Raw genomic sequence first — 6,000 nt, 5'->3', positions numbered from 1 at the left:
ACTAGAAGACCTCCAAGGTCCCTTCCAACTCTGATATTTTATTCTATTCTATTCTATTCTAATACCTGCCTATGAATCCATGAATTTAGACACACTGTTTTCCTTGGGAGTTGGGCAATGTATAAATAGAATACAGGTAGTCCTTGACTTGTAACATTTCATTTGGTGACCGTTCAAAGTTACAGCATCACTGAAAAAAAGCGACGTACGACATCCTTTCACACTTACGACCATTGCTGCATCCCCATGATCACGTGATCAAAATTCAGATGTTCGGCAACCGACTCCTATTTATGATGGTTGCAAAGTCCTGGGGTCATGTGATCACCTTTTGCGAACTTCTGACAATGGGGAAAACCAGATTCGCTTAACAGCAAATTTACAAATTTACCGACCGCGGTGATTCACTTAACAACTGTGGCATGAATCGTTATAAAATGCAGCAATACTCAGTTAACAAATCTTTCACTTAGTGACAGAAATTTTAGGCTCAGCTGTGATCGTAAGTTGAGGATTACTTGTACGATAAACTAACAAGCGAATAATTGCTAGGCTGCAACAACAGAGGAACAGCATGAAGATCACAGGAGGTGATAATGCCGATCTATACTGAACTGGTGAGGCCACACTCAAAATACTGCATCCGGTTCTGGTTGCCACAATACAAAAACCACACAAACACTAGGACTGTAGAAGGAGTGCAGAGAAGAGCAACAAAGATAAGAGGTTTGGAGGTCCGTATGATGAACGGATAAGAGTACAGAATAACTAGAGTTGGAAGGGACCTTGTAGGACATCTAGTCCAACCCCCTACTCAAGCAGGACACCCTGCCTACATCATTTCTGACAAGTGGTTGTCCAGTCTCTTCTTGAAAACTTCCAGTGATGAAGCAGGCACAGCTTCTGAAGGCAAACTGTTCCACTAGTTAATTGTTCTCACTGCTAGGAAGTTTCTCCTTAATTCCAAGTTGTTTCTCTCCTTGTTCAGTTTCCATCCATTATTCCTCATCTGGTCTTCAGGTGCTTTGGAAAATACTTTGACCCCTTCTTCTCTGTGCAGCCCCTCAGATCCTGGAGCACTGCTATCATGTCTCCCCTGGTCTTTTTCTTCACTAGACTAGCCATGCCCAGTTCCTACAATCGTTCTTCAGATCTCCAGTCCCCCTAATTGTCTTTGACCTCTTGTACTCCAGAGACGTGTGATAGGACTTCCCCAGGGATGGGTTGCTGCTGGCATCACTGCCGGTTCGGTACGTGCAAAATTTTTGCATGCCAGACACACACTCTATGTGCATGCACATTTGCACATAAATAGGTCTGCGCATGCGCAAAAGGTTAAAAATGGAAAAAAGTACATTTATGCAATGAAAATTGTTCTGTGCATGCGCAGAACCGAAAATCAAGATGGTGCTGCCTTAGGAGAACCAGTTCGGGGGTGTGGCAGGCCTGGGTCGCTGCTGGTTCCAGTGACCCAGGCTGCCAAACCACTATCGGTACAGCTGAACCGGTCCGAACCAGTCCGAACCTGGGCTTCTCCTCAACCTCCTTGAAGAGCTGAGGCCAATCTCTCTCATCTTCCTTCTTTGAAGGTCCAAGGCAGGTCGGTTGAATGGAGACTCTGTCAAGCCTGCTAGGAGGAACTGGGTATATTTAGCCTAATGAAGAGAAGTGAAAATAATAGTGACATGACAGCTGTCTTCCAATATTTGAAGGGCTGTCACAGGGAAGAAGCGGATCAATGTATTCTCCAAAACATCTGAGGGCAGGACAAGAAGCTTGTCGCTGGAAATTTTCAAGAAAAGATTGGACAGCCGTTTGTCCAGGTTGGAATAAGGACTCCTGCCTTTAGCCAAGGATTGAACTAGAAGACCTCCAAGCCCCATGATTCTACAAAACAAACAAACAGAACACACGGTTGTCGTTCATTGGTTGGCGAGTGCGGGCTCTGCATGAGGCAATCTACATTGCGATTGGTTGCTAGGTGTAAAAGGGGAGTTTCCCTTTTTCCTGTCTTTTTCTTCTGTGTGTTCTTGTGTACTCTGTGATTTACCTCAGGGTGTAGTGATGTGCCTGACTATCTTGTTTGTTGTATGTGTGTGAGTGTGCGCGCGCATGCATGCATACATACATACATATATATCTCAGTGTGTATATACCCTGCTTCCCTGAAAATAAGACCTCTCTTGATAATAAGCCCAATCAGGCTTTTGATTCCATGTACTATTGCAACACAGCAGCAGCCATGTGGTGACCACACTCACCGCCTCCTGCACCTCAAAAATAATAAGACCTCCCCGAAAATAATGTCAAGCGCTTATTTCAGGGGTCAAAAGAAAATAAGACTCTGCCTTATTTTCAAGAAAACATGGTACATACACGTGTGCGTGTAAAATAAGGCAGAGTCTTATTTTCAAGAAAACAGGGTACATACATGTGTTTATAAACATACATATGTTTATATGTCTGTGTATATGTGTGTATATATACAGGCATACATATATGTGTGTATATACATATACATATATACATACGTCTCTATGTGTGTGTAAAACTACAATTCATGTCAGCATTGCTGAATCTTTTAGACATTTGCTGCACCATTCCCTGCACTGGCATATTTAGGTTTTAGCAATTATATTTGAACTTAAATAAATTGTAAATTGTAAATCCATTGCAATGATTTGGCAATTCCTATCATATACAGTTTCCGGCTATAAATTGGAGCAGAATGGACCATCAGAAAGGTGGCTAAGGAAAAAAAAACCAAGACTTTAAAAAAGTACTGAAAATCTTACACGGACTTTCTGTTTAAAAAGAAAAGACTGAATTGATAATTTATGGATTTGGGGATTAAAAAAAGAGGGAGGAAAAAGAATAAGATTACAGCTGCTCAATAGCCTTTCTAGTTTCTATCTTTTTCTTACATTGCCTTTAATTCAGAAATTAAAAAAATTAGGTATTAAAGGAAGTCCCTATTTAGAAATTCTAATAAAAGTAAAATTAAAAAAAGAAAGCCTACATATTTGCTGTCTCTTTTTATTTAGGGAAATAATTTAGTCCCCCCTCCTACCCCTTCCCCCAAAAGCTTCACAATGTGTAAGAGATCCAAAAGGGTGCTCAGGAAGGAAATTATGATATAACATTAAAAAGTTTCCTGCCAGCCCACATTCAAGTGGCTTCTCTATTCTGTCAGTTGAGGGGGCACCCAAAACCTGCCCATTTCCCCCTTCCCCAAAATGTTTTCTGAGTCCCTTAGGTGGTTCCCGCAAGATTTTTGTTTCATGGGATACATCTGGACTGAAATTTGCAAGACAATTACATTATGAGTACATAGGATAGAGTTTATAAATGCAGATATCTTCCCACTCAGATAGCCTGTTTGAAGATGCATCTGGGAAAGAACAACATAGGGGCAATTAGAGATAATCTAATTTTGACATGGCTTTGGAGCTGTTTGAACTCCAGATGTGTTTGCTGGCAAGTTTGTTTATTCGTTCATGTATTACAGATTGTCCTCGACTTATGACCCATTCTTTTAGTGACCTTCTGGAGTCACAACAGCACTGAAAAAAGTAACTTATGACTGCTTTTCACACTTGCGACTGTTGTAGTATCCCTGTGGTCACTTGGTAGAAATTTAGATTCTTGGCAACTTGTGTCCACTGCTGTATCCCAAGGTCATGTGATCCCCTAGTGCAGCGGTGTCAAACTCAAAGGCCCGCGGGCTGCACCCGGCCTTTGGGGTGCTTAGAACTGGCCCACGGGGCCGCCCTGGAAACAGTGAAGGAACAGCCTGCGGTGCCTCTCCCAGTGAAAATGGAGCTTGGGTGTGCCACACACTTCTCCGCCCTGAGTCCCTGGCACAGGGCTGCAGGGGGCCGTTGTGGCTGAAAATAGGGTCTGGGGGTCCACGCGATCATTGGAAGCTTCCCCCTCTTTTAAAGCATTTTTTTCCTGTGCAAGCGAATAGGCAGGAAAAAATGCTTTAAAAACTGGGGGGAAAAGCTTCTGACGATCATGCAGATAAACTGTGAGCCATGCGATCACCGGAAGCTTTTTAAAACACTTTTTAAAGCATTTTTTCCATGCCTATATGCCTGAGCTGGCAAGAAAAAAATGCCTTAAAAAGTGAAAAAAAACGTTGGCCATGCCCACCCAGTCACATTATCCTCCCCACCAAGCTATACCCACAGAACCGGTGGGCAAAATAATTAGATTTCACCACTACTAAAGGATCATTAAACTACACCGGTGTGGATAATTTGCACTATATAGTGTGCTTATAAATCCATGCTAGAGTGTTAATTCAGTGAAACATACGGTAGTTAAATGCATCAATGGTTAAATATTATTCAAGAATAGTCAATCACTAAGTAATCAATTTGGAGAACATGAGCTAAATTATTCAGTGCGAGGCTCAGGGCCTCTATTTTTATACTTTTATCTTAAACAAGAAAAAGAGGAAAATCAGTGTTTCTCAGCCTTGGTAACTTTCAGACTTCAGCTCCCAGAATTCCTATTATATTATATTATATTAATTATATTATATTATATTATATTATATTATATTATATTATATTATATTATATTATATTATATTATATTATATTATATTATATTATATTATATTATATTATATTATATTATATTATATTATATTATATTATATTATATTATATTATATTATATTATATTATATTATTATATTATATTATTATATTATATTAATTATATTATATTTATTATATTATATTTATTATATTATATTTATTATATTATATTATATTATATTATATTATATTATATTATATTATATTATATTATATTATATTATATTATATTATATTATATTATATTATAATATTATATTATATTATATTATATTATATTATATTATATTATATTATATTATAGAAAAGTAGTTAAATTATAAGAAGAAGGAGGAGAAGGCAAGTTTCTTATTACAGTAAAGGCTTCTGAAATACTGTGATTATGGTTATTTAGATTTAATAGGCAACAACTCAAAAGAGTCAAGGAACTCTATGGAATTTTTAAAAAACTCTTAAGAAATAGCTGAAATGAGTAAATTGACATTTGTAATTAGAGAACAGGAAGATAAACAATTTTATAAGATATGGGATTTATTTTATCAGTGGTTAGATAAAAAACATGGAAATGAAAGATGCTAGAGAATGTTATAAATACAAGAATAATAGAATGATACAGAATAAAACATAAAGATATATTATTATTGGATAGATTTAAGATGATGTAATGGATTGTTATAATATAAATGAATCCAATACCTAGAATATCTCGTTTAAAATGAAGGAATAATAGTGATAGTCAAATAAATGTGGTGCAATGATAATAATGTATACAAATATATTTGATTTGATAATATGTGATTTCATATAAATTGTAAGTGATGACTATGGAAAGGATGCACCAAAAACTTGTAACCAATCGACACATGGTATGTAATTGAAGGTGGCTTTATGTTTTATGTTTTGTTTGTCATGTCTGTCTAAAAATAAAAAAACCTTTCTTTAAAAAAAGGAAATAGTACAAAAATACTAGACATTGAGGGAAATACCAAGAAGCCACTCGTCATCAGTCTAGAAGAGTCATAAGTTTGTTTGGAAAGCTAGACTGAGGTCAAATAAAGTATGCTAGAATTGCAGAGGAAGGGCAGCTGTGGGGAAGGCACATCAGCCAATTGCCACAAGAGGGCACTGTGTAGCTAACAGGACATCATGTGTTTGCCCTGCCAAATGTCCCATAGGTGCTTTTTCAGGAGGCAACTGGACTTTCTTGGATTTTTTTTCCCCCTTTTGAAGACATTTCACTTCTCATCCAAGAAGCTTTTTCAGCTCTGACAGGACGATGGGGAATGGAAGGAATTATGGGAAATGGAAGGGCTCCCTGCCTAAGCAGGGGGTTGGACTAGAAGACCTCCAAGGTCCCTTCCAACTGTGTTATTCTGTCCTATTGTATATT

This window comes from Thamnophis sirtalis, unplaced genomic scaffold, assembly GCF_051295495.1.
Source record: "Thamnophis sirtalis isolate CommonGarterSnake01/CBP01778 unplaced genomic scaffold, rThaSir2_p1.2 scaffold_3, whole genome shotgun sequence".
Taxonomy (NCBI): Eukaryota; Metazoa; Chordata; class Lepidosauria; order Squamata; family Natricidae; genus Thamnophis; species Thamnophis sirtalis.
The sequence above is the reverse complement of the archived record's forward strand: the minus strand, read 5'-3'. Positions refer to the sequence as shown.